The following is a 23,221-nucleotide window of genomic DNA, read 5'->3' on the forward strand; positions in this document are numbered from 1 at the left end:
GCCTTTGCTGCTTCTTCCATTCACAATGAACGTCAGTTTGGTGTTTCCCTCTGATTTTATTACAACTCACGTACGTTGTGAAACATTGAAAACCAAAAGATACGTATTTTTTGTTGACGAAAAAACGGTTCGAAGGTATTGAAAACAAACCCCCTACCCCCAAATATGGGCACCCTACGGGGTAATTTCTTGACGCGCTTGATGTATTCGAACGAAACCAACGCTGAACAGTTTTTATTAATGAATGGAACATTTTAGCGTTGGTTTCATTCAAATACATCAAGCGCCTCTATCCGAAACTGAAAAACCACCACATCTAATTTCCACACTTGGGAGCCGTTTTTATTTTCATTAACTGCAACGTAGGTACACGAGTTTCAACGAAATTGGAAAGGATACCAAACTGATGTTTCTTGTCAGTGAAGAGATGACGATATGGCTGCTTATTCCTCGCTTCCTCCTATACACTATCGAGTTTCGTAACCGGACATCTTAGTTTCGAACTTCGGAACGGTTATGAACGTGGAAAACTGGGAAGCCTTACACAAGCTAAAAACAAAGCGTCTCGACCATCGCATGCTTGAAGGGAATCAAAGAGTCGTCGAACAGCAGACACACTATATTCTTCCGATTGTGTTTACCGCCCTGAAAGCATGCTGTAATAGGATACGGTCAATGAAAGCTGAAAGCCCGGAACAAGCGATTAATACGTGTCTCACCCTAAGTACCGTTGGCTGGGGTTGCGATGCCTGATCAGGGGATGCCTCTAAGCTGTTTGCGCACATGGCTTTTTCTCGCGGAACATCTCGCTCCGTTTGCACTTACAATGAGAGAAAAAGAAGGACGTCGCTAGCACCAAAACCGACGTTTTAACAGCCTGATTTTCAAGTTTTATCTTAAATTATGGTACCTGGTATGAATTTCGGACAACAGGAAGTTGGCTCAAGTGCCTGCGGGGCTGTGGATTATGTGAGATAAACGAAGGTACGATCTCCCACGACAAATACCTACCATGTGTATACTTCTACTACTGGAGTTGTCGTCGTCAGGTTTCTCTCTTTGACAATGAACCACGTACGACGAAATAGCCACGGTGTTGGTAATGTTTATTTTAATTTTCTCCGGTAGCCTCCGCGACGAAACCGCGCTTTATCTGCTCATTTTGCCGCTGATGCTGTCGCTGAAGTTGTCACGCAAGAGTTAAACGTCACTGCAACCTCCCCACCCTAGACGAAACTTGTGTCCAGAAGCACTTAGACCGGTTGCAACACTATTCAAATTAGTGTTTACTCGGGGCGCCTTTGGTAATTACGGAGAAAATCATGCCTCGGAATAAATTAGACACACAAAACAGTTTTTTTTTTTTATCTCTCTATCACGTCCTTCTTCCGTTTTTTTCTCTTCTATTTTCGTTATCGGTATTCTGGTGTCGTTTTTTCACCACAAAACCACCTGCAGACGAAGGAAATTTTAAGTGTGGTTTAAAAACTGCCCGAAATGGTCGTAATCCACAGTTATCATTCATTCCGCGAATATCCTTGCAATCGGTTCGAATAATTTAAATTCCAACCATTTTGAATTTTCCAAGGATCAAGATTTCTACAGGTTCAAACTTTAAAATAGTTAGCTGGTACCAGAATATTAAGTGATCCTAGGAGTGAAATGTTCAAATGTTCCACATTTCCTAAGGATAAAAATTGTAAATACTGGTCTTGATTTATTATATCGTCAGATGATTTTCCTGACAGATTAGGCAAGCTGTCCGAAACCCAGTTAAAGTCATCATTTTGTCAAATTTTGAACTTTTAAGAGTAAAAACCTGCTAGCATGTATCCTGACCTCTCGAACATTTAAAAAAATTGGAATTTTGATCAGTCAAACCGATGACAAGATTCGATATAATATCCGGCCTCATTGTCAGAATGACTGGAAAAGTTTGTTACGAATGAGTCGTCAACAGATTCTGTGAGAAGTACCGAACGACATCCAGCAGAACAAATTGGTGTGAAACGTGACCGGCTGACCCGCGGCTCGTAGGCGGAACGGGAATCGAAGAGTCAGCCTGAGACCCAGAATCAAAACCATCGAAATGGCCGGTGCCTAATTCTGGTCACTTACCAAACCTGTCAGTTGCTCGTATGCAGTCAGCAACGGCAGTAGCATCAGCAGCATTCGCTTGTACTGAGAAAGTTGGGGTGACCGGAACGATATGAAGACGTAATTGGCCGCTTTGGTCCCAATGACAGTTATCCAGCATTTATTTGACGTGTGACATGATTCCGGCACGTCCACCCGTTGTCACATCTTCAATTACCTCTTCAACTGGGCCAATCAACTTCCATGACGCCTCCGAGGCCCGCGAAGCGACTCGAACGAGACATTGACGATCGGTCAAAGGTTACCAGACAAACACGTGTTGTCACCTTGTACTTTTTGCTGACTTTGACAGAGGATTGGGAGTTTCTATGGCTCTCCGCCACCGTCTCCTGATTGCTGCTTTTCAAATTTTCTCTTCGACAACTCAGTTCTTGGCTGTACCAACGTCTAGACGAATTTTTACTGCATCGTCTCGCGGAGACGGATGACGTTTAATGGCGTTTATACACCGCCTGGCGCCGTTCAAAATACTTAAATTTTCGTTCACAATTCCATTAAGCTAAATGCGCACGAGTCATCAATGGACTCAGAAACGTGCCGCAATGACGATTCACAGCGAAATGCAAGAAAGTATTTTTACGTCTGCGACGTCGATTGTTATCAGAGCAATAAATGATCTTGGAGTTGAGGTTATAAAGTCAGATTTCAAACGTCTTGTGTCACATTCGCAATCCATTTGAGATGAGATGTCTCCACGAGTAGATGAATTTTTGTAGTACATAATTTATACATCTTCATATTCAAACAGATTTTGTTCATTTCGAGCACATTCAAATAAGCTTTTTTTTTTATTTCGTAAACGATTTGAAAATTCATCACAAATTCTGCGAATCGTAAATTTTTAACCTCATAGGTGATTACAATTTTTTGTAACGTAAAGTAGCGAGAGTTGTAGAAGTTTCGTAACACATCCCGATAAACCGATCGATAAATTTCTCCAAAATTGATGAAAGAAATTTTATTTCATGTAAATTTCCAATGAAATGGATGAAATAACGTTTTCGAATTCAGGATTAAACTTTTTTTTTTGTTTAAAACCATACAAAAATTGTCAGTTCCTATAAACCGAGCCATGAATTGATACAACCGTGACCGACAATGTGATCGATTTGAAATTCCCGCTCAATTATAACAATCAACGAGACTCCCGAGGTCGCTTCAAATTTGTACAAGGTCGTTGACAATCTGCTGTAAGACTTTGTCGATGGATTTTTTTCCTCTCTCGGTAAGAAAAACGGTGTCAAGGTGGAGGAGGCGCAGAGCAAAGTGTATATAGGAAGCGAGGGTTGATCCCTGTTGGCTGGTGGCTTGTTTTGTCACGTCAAATGGTACGTAGACATGTTTGTTTTCCAAATTTAGGCCCATTTAGAGAGTTCGAGGGCCTGCGGACGCGGGTACGAGGACGACAGCATCGCCCCGACATGCATCACCAGCAGGTTCCTCACAAAAAGTCCGCCGTCTGTCAAACGTAGCTCAAAATAATCGTATAATAAACGATACTCCCCGCGCCCCATTGCCCCTCGCCCTTTGTCAAATTTCCTCGAGAAGGCAACCACTGGAACGCAGTGCAGGGTTCGGAGCATAACGCAACTATGTATCCACAGCTAAGCACACATGAGCTACCGTGCATCGGACAAGTCGCACAACTTGAAGTTGGGCAAGTTATAAACCTGTACAGTCGTAACGCTTATGAAAGGGTAGGAGTTTGTATTTGTCGATGAATAAATTTAACGTAAATATGAGAAATTGTAGAAAAAAGAAGAGAGAAAGAAAAAAAAATATCACCACGCACGTCGTCTTCTATTTTACTTTGAATTTAATTTATTTATACTCCATTCATTTATTCATGATCGAATCGTTTATTCAGTAGCGGTCTTCTATATTCCATTTTACGAAGAAGCCAGTTTTGTGTACCACCGTACCTCTCTCTGTACACCTCCAACGAGGTGATTATTAGCGAGCTGACTTAACGCTGTGGTAATATTCCTTGCGCCAGGTAAGCAGGTATTCATCGCTCGACCACCGCGGCAGCTTCTCCGACATAATATTTAACCGCACAAGTGGACGTTAAACTTACCACGCTTGCGTTAGTTTTAAGTGGCCGCCGCCAGGTACCGAGCCATCCACGTCCCGGTCTGCATTAATTGAAATTATATCCTAGCTGATAATTACTGACTCGTTATAAGACGCTAGCTAGGTGGGTAAATAAACCGAGGAAATACCCAGAAACTATGCCGAACGAGAACTCGGGCCGCCTTGTACCGAACGTTGTGAGTCAACCTTATTTTTTCGGGGATGCCTTCCGGATAAACTTTTCACCTGAATTTAGTGCAGCGTATTTAGACACATAAATATAGCATCTTCGTGATTTTCTGTCCTCGGTACTGCGGAGGAGAAGCCGTTCTGGAAAGGAGGAATTCCACTTATAGATCGAGAAGTTGGGCAGAGTTTACAGATCGTGTGTTTTACTCGAGTGCCAATAACTGTTGGCGGTAATTTTAGAACAGGTTTTAATTGAAACAACCAACCTGGCCACAAATTTCGTACGGGATATAAAGGCAGGCTGACGTTAAGGTGCGTGAAAATAAGAGCGACGTGTTGAATTTATGGTTTCTAATCCCAATGCGTGGAAGTGATTTCATCGTTATCGGAATTGGGCCAGAAAGTCCACACTGAAACGAACTGGCTCTTATCGTCGTTATCACCTGCGCTGTATAACGCCGCGCGACAGAAAGTCCGAGGCATGCTCGATCCGAAACCAGGCTACCGGTGGAAAAAATAAAGTGAAATAAATATAAAAATAGGTATGAGAGAGTGAGGCTATTGAGAAAAATGAAGGAGGGAGAAAGAGGACCAGGGGAATAAGAAAGAGACGTTGCTTCGTGACGCTCTCTTTCTCTCTCGTCTTAAACACACGCATACCGAAAGTGATTCAGGAACACGTGTGTCGGTCGTCGCGTTAGCCCTTCGACTACTTCTTAATACGATCCACTAGCGTAGAATATTTTCATAATCCTACTTTTTCCAGAAGTGAAGAAATACCCTAGCGGCTAATGAATGACTCGAGTATAATGTCGATTATTCATGATTCGTCGAGTCCTCGCGATGGTCTGATGGCTAAATTTGAAGAAAGTCGAAATTCTAAGACGGGTACGGAATTGGGAACTTTTCAATGCGTCATCAATTTAAACTGAACGAGAAAACCCATCGACTTCACAAGTTGTTTCGTATGGTACATCGATGATCACTGTTTTTAATGAGAATGTGACAAAAATTGGTGGTACACTACAGACTCTAATAAACATCCATGGGAATCGAAGCGACTCTGTAAAAACTTTTGTCAAAACTTTACCAATAATATTTTTTTCTCTTCTCTGAAAATCAGTCGAAATGAAATGATACTGAAACAGTTTGTCACGTTATTAACGAGGTACTTGGTTCTTGGTCTTTATTTTCATTGTTTAACGAAACAGAATTAAAAACTTCACCGTAATACCATCCGAATGTTACGATCGTGTCTATTAAGACTTCATAAGTGAGTCGGAATTATTTTTGCAAGCCATCCTTGAGGTATGCAAAAGGCCAATTTCGACGGGACGCGATCCTTGATCTTGATCGTAAATTTACTCCCGCTGTTCCGACGGTGGGAAACGGCTTGAATTTCTAAGAGGGAAGACGGATGTGCCCTGTTAAGTTGACGCGACGTTAAGAAGAAGCCTGTGCAGAGCAGAGGATCACGGCTGAAACAAGGACTGAATTAATATTGAAAATAATTGAAACGATTACGGTAACCTTTCTCCTAACTAAAACATTCCTTATCGGGGGTTTGAAGGGTTGGCCGTTGAAGCGTCGACAATACATCTTCCGATTCTTCCATCTCTGGTGCGAGGCACGTTTCTTATCTTCGTTCAAGTCGCAGAGACATACGTCTCTCCGTAGATACCATTCTCATTCCCGGTCCCTCCTTCTCACTCTCTTCGTCGCTTCTGAAAAGAGTGAGAGAAAGAGTCGAGGGTGGGAGAGGGGAAATTAATACGGTGAATCGCGTTCGAAGCGTCGATAAAATTCACCGGGTAGAATTTCATTTGGTTTGATATCGCTTATGGTGCTGCGTATTCTCGCCGGCGAATCACCGACCTTTTACTGCTCTCAGGGGTTTTTTACCGCTCTGGTACGATATAAACTCCGCGAACGAGGACTCGCAGCCTCTGGCCGAAAATTTTCGGTTGACAGCCACTGCTCGGCCAATATCAGCATGACAAAAGAGAGGAACTATGCATCCATCGTACGTCTGCCAGGCGTGGCAAACTGTATCGTGTAGCTTGTAGTTAAAGGGGTGTGTGGCCAGCAAAATCTGTCACCCGGACGTCAATCAATAGTTTAAGGGGGCTCGGCTTGAGTGATAGGAGAGAAAGGAGAGAAAGGAGAGGGACTCTACTGGAAGCCCACCCCGCGTGGACTCTGTTACTTCATACATCGGACTCTGCTCAAACGATTTTACTTCCCCTGCCAATGGACACCATGGACCAAGATATGCAGTCATACGACTTTGGGTCTCGAACTCTTACCAATCTGTTGAGCAATGAGAAAAATTTCATTTGTTACAGTAACTAGAAAAATTGAGTAAAACAGGTGTCGTTAAAAAAACTGTTTGGAAATTGTCGGAATTACGAAAAACGAGGTACGCGTAAACATTTTGCCCTATTATCGATCCTTTTTTTGGTAATTGCAACGCAAAATCTGTTTTTTCGGTTTACTCTACTTTCTTAGTTAACTATGACTTTAACGTCAATATATTGTTGCACACGCATTAAATTTTCGCAACAGTTACAAGAGAATATAATAACAGTGATCTTAATAAGAAAGAATAGTGACGGATACTAGACTTTCTGGTAACGGCTACAAATCTAATTTTCATTTTGTACCTACAACTATATTCTTCGATTGTCGTAAACAATGAAAATAGTTAAGGACTGAGCGGTAACCGGAACTAAAAATTTCTCTCAATGCAGTAGAGCTGACGAGAAAAGCATAGCGAGTACTTGATAAGATGTTGGACCATGTTTCAATAACCAGTAAACTCTACTATCCCAATTTCCACATCATGAGATAAGTTTCTGTTGCAAATCTGAAATCGTCAATGGATCCGGCCAATGTTTAGTAGAATGGATCCCAAGTTCTGCGCCGTGACAACTTCATGTTGCAATTGTACACGGAAACATTTGCAGTGTCTTTTCAGCATATTATCAGAGTTATATTTGCAGTATACCCAGTTTATAAATTGACCGTTACAAATGATAAATTACGAGAGATCTGATTAACATATCTAGTACAAGTTAAACTGAGCCTCAATCCGGTATAAAAAATGGTTGAAAATTTTTAATTGGTGTCTAAATTCACTTTGTCTTTGTTTTTTTTTTTTTTGTTTTCGCTTGCGAAAGGTGGGGTAGGCTTCCATGCTCGCGTATCACCGTGTAGAGGATTACAATGTATCCGTATACGCGTATCAGAGAAACAATTACGCCAACTATGCGTGGCAGATGTTGTGGACGAACAGCGTGCATCCAAGCTCCCCTCGTCACGTAACCCTCGCCAGAGGCTTCCCCGTTTTCCTGACGTCATAAACTCACCATCCAAAAATTCCCCCGTCAGACTCAAGATTTTAAACATTTAACAAGCATTTGGAAGCACATTTTCAAAATATGAATGTTGTCTTTTTTCGTTCTTTTTTATTTCAAGTCGAGTTTGACGATGCTTACTAATATTAATCATTTATGAAATATTTACTATGCAACAAACCATCCATTTCTGGTGAAGGTTGGTTCTTACAAATTTCTAGAATCATTGATTAGGCATGTGACCTTTAGATTGTTGCCTCAAAAATTACTTATCCTAAATACTGCGTGAAGATTCCGAAAACAGTGTAACCCGCACAATTTATGCCAGTATTTGTTCAGTTTTGAAGTAGCAGATGAAGTAACTACTTTTGAAATTGAAGGTATGAATAGGGTTGTACCGAAGCAACTGGCCCTCATAGAATATTCAGTAGATTTTAATTCTCTCTTAGGTCTCTCTTCGTTCTCGACTTTGGCCCACCGTTTTGCATTTACAGTTTCAATCCGCGCAACCTCGAGATCAGGCTACGAGTGATCCGAAAACCGGGTTCTTCCAAAACTAACTGATTCGGATTGGCCTTGTATTTGCGACGAGTGAAATCAGAAATCTATCAAAGAATACTGATAATGGAAAAGAGACAAGAATCTCATTACAGTAGTTTGATGTCAATTTTAAACACACTTTATGAATTCTCAAGTTATTTGTGATCAAATTTTTACCAAGCAAGGCGCGATGCAATTTGGAACAATACCGTTACGTCATCGATTTTCTGACCAAATTCGCACAACGAATTTGAAATATCGTTCAGTCCTTTGTGAAAGCGCATCGACGAGACTCTAAACGGAGAACGATTCCCCGCCGGCAGGCTTCTCTCCGACGTAAAAATGCAAGAGTCTGGTCTCTCCAGTACGTATACCTATATCGCTCGTTACTTTGCCCAAGGGATTTCGCGTGTTTGGTGTTTATCCGTTGCCTTTCTCGAATGCATTAAATTCCGTGTGCACGCGTCTTTGTCGGGATGACGGGGACTGAGCTCGAGGTTGTAGGGCGAGCGTCACGACGGCGGCTGCTTTGAGGGTGCGGAGTGGCGCACTCGACGCGTCATGGCGCCCTCGGCCTCCTCCACTGGCGTAGCGGATGATCGAAGACGCAAATACGTGATTGAAAAAAGGAAGAAAAAGAAGAAGTAGAAGAAGAGCCAGAACGAAGACGGAGAAGCGAAATGGACACTATCAAAAACTGCTCGTCGTCGAACTCGCAGTCCAATTCCAGAAGAGGAAACAAACGCTGATCCTTCACGGCTGAGCGGAAGACATCCGTCCCTGGGGTCGCTACGCCGTTGACTTCCTCGCCACGCCATCCTCTTCACGTCATCCACCTCCAGCTCGCCGGAACACGGTAGTGAGCGGGGGCGACACAGGCGTCCTCTTGGTCCACCCCCAGCCCCGACTCGAGCCGTAGCTGCAGTGGCAGTGGGTATCCATCCGCCCCCAGCCGCCCGGTTCAAGGCAGAGTCGCACTTTGATCGCCACTCAAACATTTTTGCTCTCATCTCCCGGTTGGCCTCTGCCACCAACTAATTACAGTGTGCATCAAAGAATTCATCGGGAGTAGGCGGGCTCGCATACTATACTGCACACGGTGCGGCTGTTGCTCGAATATCACCACCGCGAGCTTTTGCACGTACTTACCTACCTACCCACGTACGTGCGACGTTGCACCAGCTGGGTGAAAAACCGTGACCGTAGTTCTCGACGGGTGAAAGAATACCTCCGGGGGTTGCAAATCTTCTCTGACACCGTGTGCCGCCGCGGCATCCTCTCCCACCGGCAGACGTGGTGGATCGAAAAACATCTCTTCAGCAGAGACCCGGCTCCACCACCCTGAATATAGGCCCGGTTCCCTCTCGCAAACAAACCTCCGCATGTACCGCGATTTCAAGAGTTGCGCTTTAAAGGCTTTTGCCGTCAAAGTCTTGAGAAAGCTCGATGCCGGAGCTTTGCTTCTCGCGAAATAGGCACGCTGTAAACAATGGTGAACTTAAAAGTGACCGGAATTGGCTGGTCCGGATTATTATAGAAAAAATTTTCAGTCGAACTGAATATTCAATATGTGCATATTGCGTTGGATTGACGTGAAATCGTAGTCTGTAATAGTCACACCGCATATCCTTCTTACATGCAGTGTTCTCTAGTGATGAGCCTTCTCTTTTGTCCAGATCACGTGAGACTGCGAAAAGACTTCTTGTTTACCATGAGATTTCTATTGGGGCGGTAAGAAAGAAAAAAACCCACCCCAAACAGCACGCTGTACCTACTGAAGGAAGTCGGGAATCTTTGACGATTCTACGGTAAAGAGGGTATTAAAGCATCTCTGATCTGAGACCAAATAAAATAGCGCTTTGTGGAATGTTCTTCGGATAGCCGGTTCTTTGAAGGCTACTTCCCTTCAAGCTTCAAGACATCTCCAGGAACTTAGTCCTTCGCCTCCGGCTTCCGTACCCACCCACTTAACTACCCAGCCGCTATAATATTACCCTCTGAAATCAATTGCTCGACATTTTTTCCTCATTCCGTCAGTTCGGTTCTCGATTGATCGGAAATCACTTTTTGAAGACTCTTCGAATGGTCGAGACGAAGCCTGTTCCTTCATTGTCAATCTTGCGAATCCGCTTGGGGCCTTGAATCCGGATGCAGTATCGCTTGGTGCAGGTACATCGATGCATCGATGGCCACCACGCACACATACGCAGCTGAACGGCAGAGTGGCGAATAACATACTCTGCCTTTGTTGCTGGCTCATTCGGGATGTCACAAAGTATAATACGAGCTAATTAACTCCTCGTCATCAAAGCCGAGCTGAAGGGGTACTCCCCGACAATATGAGTAGCCACTTTGAACGGTGTTTTCTGCATACGCCATCAGGCTTACCGCGGCGTAGGAACAGAGGAGAAGAACCAAGAGCTGAAGAGACACCGGGGCACGGTTCTTTTTGGTTGATTAGCCAGAGAAGAGCGGGCGCGGGGTTTCCATTTCAGGCTCAGCCTTCAGCCGCGAAGCCCTGAAGAGTCGAACCACAAAGAACGACGAGAAGAGTCATTCGGTTCGTTTTTTATGCAGCGAGCCAAAGACACAGGAATCAAAAGCGGTCCTTCCGCGTTCGAAGTGACCGTTGAATTAATTCTTTTAGCGAATCCCTCGCATCGGGTTGACAACGGTACAGTACCTAATTGGCTCTCCACTCACCCGTCATGACGAATCTCGCATTTTTCCCATCACTACGCGAAACCAGCCAATGCATAAGCGCGCTGCAGGTTGATGACGCTCTACGTGCCCCATCCGGAACAAAGTGCGGACTTGAAGCCGTTGAGTGCCTAGTCGCAAAATGAAACAGAAGACCAAAGAGACGCGTTCCTCCTCCAGTTTGACCATGTCTGAGGGGCCAACTTTATACCGTTCTCAAAAGCCTCAATGATAGTCTTTACAAAGAGAAGGTGGAAGAGACACTGGAGTAACGAAACCCACCTGCTGACTGTGATACTCGAAAGCCCCAGATGGATGACTTTCAAACCCAACGTTTCCGAATCGAGTCGAGTTCATTTGAAGAGAAATGGCAATTAACTTTTCATCCAGAAAGTTGTACCCTCTCACGTTTCCCTCCAAAGACTCATTCCGCACCCACTTCCAAACTTCACTTCTAGTAGCGCACCCGAGCTTGACTGTACGTGTACATAAAGTACTTCGTAGTCGTAAGTCCAGAGCCGAACGGCCGATAACGTTCACCGCGCTGATCTGGGTGCTGCGCACACGATAGAATTTGTGAGCCCTCGAAGATGCGGGTTGATATCTGTTTAGTGGGAAGTAAAATGCCTACTATATTACAGACTAATGGTAATGGCGGTCATAACTTCGCCCCGATAATGGCCTGACCTGGGACCACGACGAAAAACATTTCGAACGCGATACCAAATGAATTATACCTTCACCAAAAGTACCTTACTTAACTTGGCAGTCTAGTCACTGTGTCGGCTGTCTCTATCTGTCAGTCCTTCCCGCAACTCCGCCATTCGTCTCCTGCCGTCTGATTCACCAGGAAAAATTTTCAACCCTGTTTCTGCTCAACCAGCGGTACACTCCCTCTGGCTTCGAGCCCAGACTCGTTGGTCTGGCCCATTTCGTTAAAGCGATTCAAAGCACGTCAGAAAAGTTTCCGAGATTCTTGTAAGTGTCATCGAAAGAGTCGGTGAACGTCAATCGGTAGCTTAAAAAATCATAACACGACTTTTCAAGACGCTGTATGCAGTCGCAATTTTGCGTTTATTGGAACGTGAACTGAATCTAGTCAATCATTTCCCAAGTGGCGAGGAGATCGATATGCTCAAGTACCTCGTTGCAGCTTTCGAATGACGATTATTGTTTCGCTTCATTGATTTGCTTCTGCAGTTGTAATATGTCACCTATATTTATCACGGAGTATATTATTCATAAGCGGGACACGTATCCGCTCGCGGTCGGTTTATTAATATCTTAATTACATTGACTGTTTTTACAAGGACATCTGGTCAATTTTACGGCAGAGATCTGTTGGGGCGAGATCTCATTCCTCGGCGCCCATCGCGTCGCGTCCTATATCTCGAGTCTCTATTTTCGTCGCGAAAATTCAACATATATAACCGCCAAGTCGCCATAGACACTTCGTCTTATCGTTAGACTGTGCAGTTATCTTTACGAAAATTTGACTAGGTAAATAAAAGATTCGCTCAATCATTTTCGTCGGTCTGATCATACCAAACTGAAAACCGGTCGCGTTTAGCTCGTAAAGAAATATTGTATCCACCTGAGTGTTGTGCTCTGGGATATCAAAAGTGAAACCAGTCTATCCAAAAATAGAAAAAAGACCTGCTGCTATAGTTTGGACAAATTTTATGACCGTTTCCGTAGCTAATCGTCCATTTCACAACCATGTCTAAAATACGCCATATTATACCGATTAAACCTCGTAAGGTGTAACGCATGATTCATGATTCAAAGGCAAAGCCTACCAGAAATTTGGCTGGTGATGCCTACCCTTCATGAGATTTTGCCTAGTGTGTATGGAAAGCGCGTTGCATACGAATACACGCGTGTGCGTGTGTCTGTGTGTGCGTCGGTGTATTACATAATGCGTAGATTATTAACACATATTCATATGTATACGCGAGCACGTATAAATAGAGAGGCTTTTGTCTGAATAATATGCGGTGTAAAATATGGGGGTAGATTAAGCGTGGATGGGACATAATTGGGGCGTTGTATTCAACCCCACGCCCAGTTATGCCAAAGCAATTATTCCCCGGATCATAAATTTCGGGCGTTTACCTGTGTTACCATACCTAACCTAACCTAACCAAACTTGACTCAACCTAATCAGCACTCTGCCCGTTCTTCAAAGACACACAGATGCGAGGATATACTTATACGTATATTATGAGATTTAGCTGGGAACATTTCTCCCAGTAATGAACAAGATCGCAATCGTCGTATTGTTTACTTTTCTTTATAATTTTCAAATTCAAATTTGCCTTATACCCAAAGGAAGAATTTTAACCAAACATTTCATGCTTTTATTTGTACTTTTGATGAGTCTGAAAATTATTTACGATACTGGAAAAACTGTTTATAGTAGCCTCCATTCCAGATGAATTATATCGTGATTATTGTTCAACGACTGAATTGACATTGGACGAATTGGACGAAATGTTTTTATAATAGCTCATTGGCGATTTCGAAGTTGCAAATGTGTCGCAGGTTTTGTGGAAATTGAAAATTCATGTCTCGTTTCAACGTCGAGTATAGTGGTGGCAGAATACAAAATTTTAAACGTTCAAATTTCATGATTTTGAATATTTAATTGAAATGAAAAAAAAATGCAGTTTCTCAGATTCCTTTTCTTTCGACGGTACGAAGATAACAACCAGTGTTAAAGTAATCAAGTAGACATAATCTCGGTGAAAAAAATTGCTCAAAAAAAATTTCAGAGCTACGATCGGCCTGACATCGAAACTTACCGACTGTCAACCATCGTTTCCTTTACAAAAGCAGGACAGCAAGTAATAACACCGCCTGCAAAGTAAATTGACACAAGAAACGTTAGAGTAACAGAACGATAAGTGAAGAAATTCATGACCATGGTGATAAAAAGAGTAAAAAATAAAAATAAACAATAACGACAAAGAGAAAAAACTTCCGAGAGTTTGCGTTGGCTGGAAAATGCAGTGGAAATTGTTCAACTGTTAGGAGGGAGTTGCTCAATCTTTGGGCTACTTTTTGCGCGGTTGCATTTATCTGCTGCACGCAGTTTGTGATATACTCATATGCACGCATGTGGGTATGTAATTGCAGAGCTGAGACGTGATTAAACGACTCCGCAGTCGTTGCGCGGCGGCAGATAAGGATCGCCGGTTGTTTGGTTAATGAGAGTAGCCTGCAAACATTTTTGTAACCTCTTAAGAGCCGGTTAAATATTTAACGTGTATTTTCACCTCTCGACATTTATTGCCTTGTAAATTCACACGCAAATACCCCTTCGCCCATCCTCGCTGCTTGAACGGAATTATACTTTATACCACATCGTCAAAGTACTCCGGTAATACGTATAACGGCCTAACTGCACGGTGGTTTAAATGTAACTTCCCCTCGCGCATTGAGTGTGCAGTTATTCCTTCTCTTGATCGAAACACATTTTATAGAAAATTAATTATCCAACGGTCATCAAATTTTTACGACTGTAATAGTATACGCGAGTGGAACCTGTTTCAAATTTACTTCTCGACTAATAACTACTCGTCTTTCTTATATACTTTAATTAATCATCCTTTTTTCACATCTTCTTTTGAATAAATTTTCAATGCTGCGTTCGAAACACGTTCTGTCCATTTGACATCCCACTCACTGAACCAGAAAACGCTGCGATCAGTTGATCTATGAAGAAAAAAAAATCGATCGTGAAGGTTTTGTCAACATTCTTGTTTACAATCATTTTTCATCAAGCTCGTTTGAATATTATAATCATCCTAGATTATTTCCGAATCAAAATGGTAGTCAAAATCAGGAATGGATGAATACTGCATCTTTTCATTACTGTATGAAACACGTTCAACGAATTTGCTTTATTTCGAATCAAGCTGTTACGATCATTAATAAGCACAGGTCACAGGTGAAACGATTTGAGAAAATTGTTCCTTCAATATTTTTTTCTCGGCTCAAAGCTTGAACGATACCAAAAAAGTAATAAATTTTTTTAAACTAACGTTCTCGTTATCGTTGTCGCACCGATGCTGAATATGATCAACGAATGAAAATATTAAATTGACCGATGACAAGAGCAACAAAAATTTGTTCGAGCGACTTTCTAAGAGGTATATTCTTCTGAATAAAAAAAATTATCAACAGTTTCGAGGCAATCCGAAATGAATAATCGATATCCGAACCTTTCTGTACAATTTGACTATTTTCTATTTTTGTCTCTTCAAAGGGATTATCGTAGCACAAGAAAGCAATAATTTGACAAATACTCGATGCACAACTATCTAGTAATAAAATGAATAAGAAGTGTCAATTCTTGGCAATCCAAACTCCACAATCTGCGTAATAGAAACTAGTGATGTAACGAATATTAGCATATTTCTTGACATTCGCATTCGCAAAAATCGTAAGATTATTTTTCAAATGTTATTGTCACAAAGACTTCATATTTTGCTTATAAAAATTATGAAAATAACATTAAATAAGCGAAAAAACATTCATTTGTAAATGAACTTTTATTATAAAAGTATGTTTTCACGTTTGAATCACACTCTAACCTCAAAATTAATTTGTTTCCTCTGTCAATTTGTGGTTAAATAATCAAACAAACAATCGACGTGGTTCGGATCAGCTCGGAAATTTCCGGAATAAGATATAAACGGCGATAATGCGTGGGTGGTACTCGCACGGTGTACCCGTCAGTCAATCAATCGTAAGCTTTCGGAACAAGAAATGGCGCCAAATTTAAAAACGTATATCGGCATAACCGAATTCAACGTACCAAAATCGTTAGCTCTTCCGAGATCACTGGAAAATCGACAGCGGGAGAGACTTTGGGTTTTGAGAACAGAGAAAATCTTCAATTTTGGCAAAAACGAGGGTCGTTATACCTGTGGCTGCATGCCGGGTTGCCGAACGAGGCTGCGTCGCGGGCGCGTTGCGCGTGTGCGCGTTATCAGGGGTTCCGAGAGGCCGGACTCTCGACATCGGAGACCTCCGACGGTTAGTCACCAACACACGAAGGGAGACCCGCGAATCGGTGAGCATTGATAAAAGCGGGTACGTCGGCCAGGACGAGGCATTGCTGACGCGTCTCGAGAACAGGCAGCAGCACCGTCTGCAGTGTGGTTACAACGGTGAAACCGTCGAACCGTCGAACCGTCGAACCGCACCGTTGAGCAAGAGACACGACGACCCCTTTCTCGTCCGCGAGATATATATTCTTAAAAGCTTGCACTTTTTCCTCAAGGAAAAAGGCCACGGAGAAACTCTTACTCCGTGTTTCCATCCGCTGTTCATCCCTTCACTCATGATTTGCACAGGGACCAAAACGCTGCAGTCGGAGTGAAGTTGTGCGGTTTCTTTTTTTTTTAATTCATTCTTTTCCGTGGTAGCAGGGGACGAAATCCCCGCATGCGGTTCGTCGATGAATTTTTGTTAATGACAGTGATACGCTAAGAGGTGATAAATAATCGATCGTGACTGTTGAAAATATTGTCTTAAAAACAAAACAAAAAAAAAAAAAGTCAACACCGTGATTTGGAAAAAAGTTAAGAACCATGTACAGTGAAGTTTTTCAGCTACGGTGATTAGGCGAATTTTATAGTAACTGTTGCGCGGGACTGACTAGACTGAAAATAATCACTGCTGGTGGAGAGATATGAGTTTTGGATATCTGCAGTGGCCCGGGGCGTAATCAGCTGATAGATAATATATGTATTACATATATGCGTATATATTGCTTACAAATATAGATTCACACCTTTACATACCCTGCATCGAGGCAAGATTTGCACTGGTCTTATCGCCGAGCTACGAGAGGATTAGCATAATCTAATCTGGCAGCAATCAGGTATGGAAAGATTCGGCCTGTCACCTAACGCGGCTGTGTATATTTTGTCGTAAACATTATATTGTGTGCGTCTCAACAGGTTGCGTATATCGTGTGTAATCCAGGTACTCAACAGCTTCCGTAGAGGAGTTGAAGATTTTTATAACGTGAAGAAAAAGAATATTTCGCGATTCGAAGTTCCCGCGCTTTTGTCCGACGCTTGTATATCATAACCTCTAAAAGCGGATATTCGTGATATGTGGTTCGTTAAATATTGTGTTAATTTTTTTCTTTCTCTCTTTTTTTTGTCTCAATTTTCATTACAACGGAGACATGTTTATTTTACAATATTCTCTGCTTGGAGAAGTTGAGGAATTAAAGATTCTTACAATGTGGAGAAAATGAGTATTTCGCGATCCGAAATTCCCGCGCTTTTGTCCGACGGTTGCGTATATCATAACCTGTAAAAGCGAATGTTCGTAATGTGTGGCTCGGAAAGTATTGCTTTCGTTTTATTCGTTCTCTTCTTTTTTTTTTTTTTTTCGTTGTTGTCAATTTTCATTACAACGGAGACATGTTTATTTTATAATATTCTCCGTTTCGAGTGGTAGGTGAATTTTATTTCGGTCGCGTTGAATGCGAGCGTTTGTCGCAGCCAAATAATGCGTCGTTTGTGGTCATTGTCGAGCTCGCCAAGAACCAGATGTCGGTGAATGCGTGGGTAATAGCGACTGACAGATCCGTGGATTTAATGAACCAAAACTCAACTTGTGACTCGGAAATTATTCACGTCTTCGTGTCACCTTTGCGTTAAAGTTGGCCAGGACCAGCCTCATCTCACCTTAATTAACCAAAACTCCGTGTCAAGATGACAAAAGGACATTTCGTTCACCAACGATCCTTAATAAAGTCCTTGTTCAACAGACGATTCAGGAGAACTTTTGTCCACCCACGTTTCTTCCACGGAGAAACTGTTCCAGCATATTCTGACAATCCGTGAGAAGTGAGAAGTCATTCTTGAAAATGAAGCTAAATTAGAGCGTCGTGTGTAATAGTCAGGAAAAGTGGAATTTTCACGAATTTTTTCAATTGTCTAGAAACTGGATTCAGTACGATTGTTGTCTGTTGTAAAGCTGAAATCTGACGCGAATTGTTCAATGTGTTGAAGAGCTTTTATCGCTCAGGATTCGAACAGGTTTCGAATCGTTAATTTTTAACGTAAGAAAAAAATCAACATTCACATATGACTGAGGTATTACTATACGTGATGACAATCTGTATTTTTGTAATATTCCGCTGCTATTTTTATCGATTTTTGACACTTCCAAGTTTCTCGGAATTCGAACTTTAATAAAGACCTTTATAAAACACCGGCGAGTTCACACAATCCAGATTTCGCAATCGAACAACAAAATGATTTAACTTCAATGACTTCTTACGTTTTTTAGCTTCAATAATATCAAATTTCATAAAATCTCATCATAGCATCAGTGAATTATCCTAGCTCGTGGAATTTATTATATAATTGGTCGCAGCATCAAAGACCAGTGAGAACAATTGGTTTTTCAATTGAAAAAAATATCAATCTTCAAGTTGTCATGTCTCATCGGTTAAACGTTTGCTAATTTGAATAACGTCATTGGAACTCAATTCTGAAAGACTACAAAAAAGTGTGAATGTCAAAGAACTCGCACACGCCAGTTTTTCTGCTAATATTCGTCGAAAGATTTTCGGGATCGTAAAAATTTTCAGAAGCTTGAGTGGCTGAAAATTTTGAACTTTGCTAATTTTTGAGTCTCGCAATTAGATGAATCGATTGCTTTATTACGTGGCTGAATTTCGTCTAAAAAGATGAGGTAGTAATTTCTGTGGCATTCGATATAAGAAAATACCAATTATAAACGAGTGACGAAATATGTTCAGTAGACGTATAAAAGCTATATTCTTTTATTTTTCTCTAACGCGTTGTTTTTACCCGACGAAGAGCCTGAGGCTTGGCAAAAAAATGGTGAAAATATGCGAGGCGCGGGTGGAAACTTCGCAAGTGAGAAAGATGAAAGCATTCCGCAAACAGGGTCTGTCAACTTTTTTCCCGCGAGATTACAGCGCGTGGCAGCCAGGAAGCCCCAAAAATCGCGAAGTGTCAGCAAATTAGCACTGCTGACGGAGCCAAATTATGCGAGGTGTGCTTTTTGGTCTCGATCGATAAACGCGTTGAGGATGTTATTACCTTATCGACGCGAACGTAACCGAGCTGAAATACCTCTGCCTCCACTTAACTGCCGTCAATCTCAGAGGTGAAACATACAACATGTAAATAAATATCGGTCATCACTTCCTGCGGACCGAATCGGGGCTGCTGCATTTGTATTTTTTGAATTTCCCGCCCGTTTTTGCGAACCGAATCGGGGCTGCTGCGCTTGTGTTTTTTGAATTTCCCGCCCTTTCTTGCGCCGCTGAACGGTTATAGAATTCTGAGAACATTCGCTTGGATTAAAGGGTTTGACCTGATCCGAGTAGCGGATGCTTAATTACGAATAATTGATTACTTGAAAATCGTTACATTATTTATCCCCAAAAATTCATCGAGTGCGACAACTGTGAGAATTGTAAAAAAATGTTGTCAGCTTGTTTTATGATTCATCTCACGAATGTATTAATTTACTAAATATTTATATTCTTATCAATTCTGCATTTGACATCTACGTGAAATTTTGAAGACATTTTTTTTCTTTCGTGTATACAATTAAGACTGGTTGCATGATTTTTTGTTTAAATTAATAACATGTACATCAAATGGATTACAATTTGTAGTACATATTAACTTGATAACGCTTATCAATCTACTTTTTTCTCAATTGAATTCGTTTTTCATTATCCATTGACCGGTAACAATTCTTGCTAAACGGGAAAGCTGAATTGTATGTCGAATTTGTCAACAAAAATGTCGGCCATTTTATCCGCAGCCTATGCGAGTACATACCGAGTAAAAGTTCCGTCTTTAAATGATCCGCACTCGTTTAAAATTTAACTTTCCTATGACAAACGATCGTTTCCAAACCGAAAATGAAGCTGTTTCCAAAGCACGAGGATCCCCCCAGTCTGAAACGAATCACCGCAAAATAAGCTGGCACAGCTGCGTCACGTGCCGTGTGAATAAATTACTATTTGAAAATCGCGAGGGCGTACACAAACCTAATAACGAATCGCTTCAGAGAGATTCATCAAAATTAACAAGTACCTAATCATAACCTCAAGTTATGCGCGCGCCGCGGGAAAGAGCGGGAAGTTGGAGCCCGGGAATCTTTTGGCTGAACGCTTCTATTCGCAATTCATCCGCAGCGCGGCGCTGCGCGTCACTCCGTCTCCCCCAAACTCACAAGCCGTTGGGGTTGTTCCCGGCGTCGCGACGCTGAGTGACGAGCGGAAATGAAGGGTCGATCTCGCCCTGTTCCACCGCCACGCTCGCTCAAACTCTCCAGAACCACGGGGTGAGAGTCGAGTGCCGAGGCGCCGCAGCCCCAGTGTCAATTATCTCGAATTCCAACTTCTGACACATTATTTCGCCAAGTTTAATTATACCGAAAAAATTGCGGGTGGGGGCGATTCTTTGTCGATATTTTTTCCTCTTATCTCTCAATCTCTCTCTCTCTCGCCGCTTCTTTTTTTTTTTACTCGCCAACAGTTCAGATTTTCCGTCAATCAAGGTGAAAAACGCTTGTTTTAAAAAAGGAATGAATTTGCCCTTCAACTTGATGATATAATTTTTAACGATTGCAATACGTTCGATTTGATTTGTTCTCATTATTTTGAAAGCGAAAAAATTTGCTACCCTTAACTCTAGAAAAATTATCTCACTGATCTTAATGACCCTATGCTAATTTGGATAAATAATCAAGAATTGGATAGATCAATGATTTCACAAAACTTTTTAAATTGCTAACATACATATGAGCTTTGAATTGATTATTCTGTCTATTTTGTTGAAAAATTATACTGTACCGATTTAAATAAATAAGACGTACTATTTCCAATGGCGTGGGTTTATTATCAATTCCGGAAAATCTGTAAATTTCTGAGTCAAATCGAGTCGTCGTTAGGAAAACATTCCAGTGACATTTTCAATGCTCTATGAATTCCGGTAATCAAGTCGCAATTACACCTTTTCAAAAATCGATCATTCTTGAAACTTCGGATGAAGTTCCGTGAAATTTATCGGATGAATAAGAAGATGCATAAAATTTCTCGAGCAATAAACCTTCGTTAAATCAGATTCCAAAATCGTTGAAGCTCGCGTCAACTTTGGAAAAATTTAAACCTCCAACGTCAATTTTTCTAGTTCTGACAGCTTATTACCCACTTGTATAATTGGACAAGGCTCCATTCATGTTTCTGCAACAGCCACGTCAAGGCGTGTGCACTCGGAGAGCTGCAGAGAATCGATGAAGCGGAAGTGCTGGCTATAAAGATAACGAAATGACTCTGTCGACGCGTAGTGTTACAAGCTGGGGGGACAAAACGCTCCGATCTCTCAGATACGCCTTTTTCCCATGATGCTATTTGGTTCGGGAGAGCGTGTTTAGCAACGATAAACACACGCGTGGTTTGTTCATAAATTGCACAAGACACACGAGATCCGGGTTAAATCCACTGGAATCGGCTGAAATTTTACTCTCTAATTTCTTTTCGGTACAAAAATTCAATTTTTCTCAATAATTCTATTCATATTATTCAGATAAAATCACACACGAATTTCTAAGCATTCAAATTCGTGAGTCGTTACAATTCTGGAATATTTTTTATATCACTTTTTTTATATGGTTATTTTTCATGCGAATAGATTATTTTAGTTATTTGAAGTAGCAGAATATGTCCAAAATTTTTTTGAAAATGTATGACTCGGTCAGTCGTAATAGTCGTCTGCACTCGGAATCTATTTTTACTACTAATCCATTTTCTCAAGAAAATACTAATCAATTTTAGAACAATAATAATTACTTGTCACTACCAAAATCAAGTTAATGTTTCAATTCGTACCAATGAAATTTATTGTTCAACCATTTTAAAAATACCGTACTCGACTTTCAAAAAAATGCGTACAAATTTTAGCCTAAATTCGAAGATATATCGCATCTCATAAATTAATTTAAAAATACCTCTTTCTCGGGTTTTCCGTAACAAAAGTTCTTCGAAACTAGCGTTGCGCGCAATTTCCGTCTCTCGTAATCTTGAGAAGTTCACGAGTTCGATGACTCGACCAGTTATGACGTCACTCGACACAGAACTCGTACAATAATGAAACTAAAGCTGAAACTGAAGTTTCTGCAGAACATGATTTAAAAATCGATGTATTATCGCAACTTTCCGCATGTAAGTTTATTAACCGTGATACATTTACAGAGAAATTTGTAAGTTCTTTTTTCAACTTAAGAAAAAACAGCGACACTGTAAGTTTGCCATCCCAGATATACACTGAGAAAAATTACATTTGTTACAGTAACTAGGAAAATTGAGTGAAACAGGTATCGTTAAAAAAATACTGTTCGAATATTGTTGGAATTACGAAAAACGAGGTACGCTTAACCATTTTGCGCTATCGTCGATCCTTTTTTGGTAATTGCAACGCAAAATCAGTTTGTTCGGTTCACTATACTTTTTTAGTTAAACATGGCTTTAAAAAATGAAAATAGACAAGGAGTGAGCGGTAACCGGAACTAAAAATTTCGCTCAATGTATCGATGAATTTCTCGCTGTAACTAAAATGGTCTGAGCGAAGAAAATTCGGCACCCCTTTTCTTTCGGACCGTTGAACCCGTAAAATTGAAAACTACCCTAAGCGGGAGTCGGAGAGTGATTCGTTTGACGCGAAATAGCCAATGTAGACGTGACAGATCGATGTGTCGTCTAGACGCCCGTCTAGGTGCCCATAAGCGACTGCCGAGCAAACCTCGGAGTTTACAAATTTACGTTCAGTCATACGTACGCGTACACCGCGTTATATGCGCGCTTGGAGTTCCGCGGGTTACCAAGATAAGGAACTTTGCCAAGGGCTGAGCAAATTTACAACCGGAGGCACGAAACTCGCTCCAGCGAAACCTGCTCGCCACGGATCGTAAATCACTTCTGAATTTGGCCTTGCAAATATTTGCCCGATGATGCGTTGTGCAAATGTATTTACACGCGTCTCTGTATGCACGTACAACGTGTAACCATGTATCTCATCCTATCCTGCCTACGTACGTTGCGTGCAAATTATGTATATGAGGCATTCCGCGCCAAATCGACCGGGGTTCGACTCCCGACCCGTAGGACTTGGTCCGCGAATTTTCATGTT

General features: G+C 41.6%; 1 protein-coding gene across 3 annotated transcripts in view; it reads left to right on the plus strand.

Moving 5' to 3' along the window:
- The window catches only part of fz2 (frizzled 2), a 111,254-nt gene that overhangs the window by 25,461 nt on the left and 62,572 nt on the right, over positions 1 to 23,221 (plus strand). Inside the window, exon 1 of one of the 3 annotated variants that reach the window (XM_046615722.2) lies at positions 16,513 to 16,908. The exons of the other annotated variants lie outside the window; for them this stretch is intronic. The gene's annotated coding sequence lies outside the window, so the exon portion shown is untranslated. Of the gene's footprint in view, positions 1 to 16,512; positions 16,909 to 23,221 lie in introns of those variants that run through there. 3 annotated transcript variants of the gene reach the window in all.

This window comes from Neodiprion pinetum, chromosome 3 (genome assembly GCF_021155775.2).
Source record: "Neodiprion pinetum isolate iyNeoPine1 chromosome 3, iyNeoPine1.2, whole genome shotgun sequence".
Classification (NCBI taxonomy): domain Eukaryota; kingdom Metazoa; phylum Arthropoda; class Insecta; order Hymenoptera; family Diprionidae; genus Neodiprion; species Neodiprion pinetum.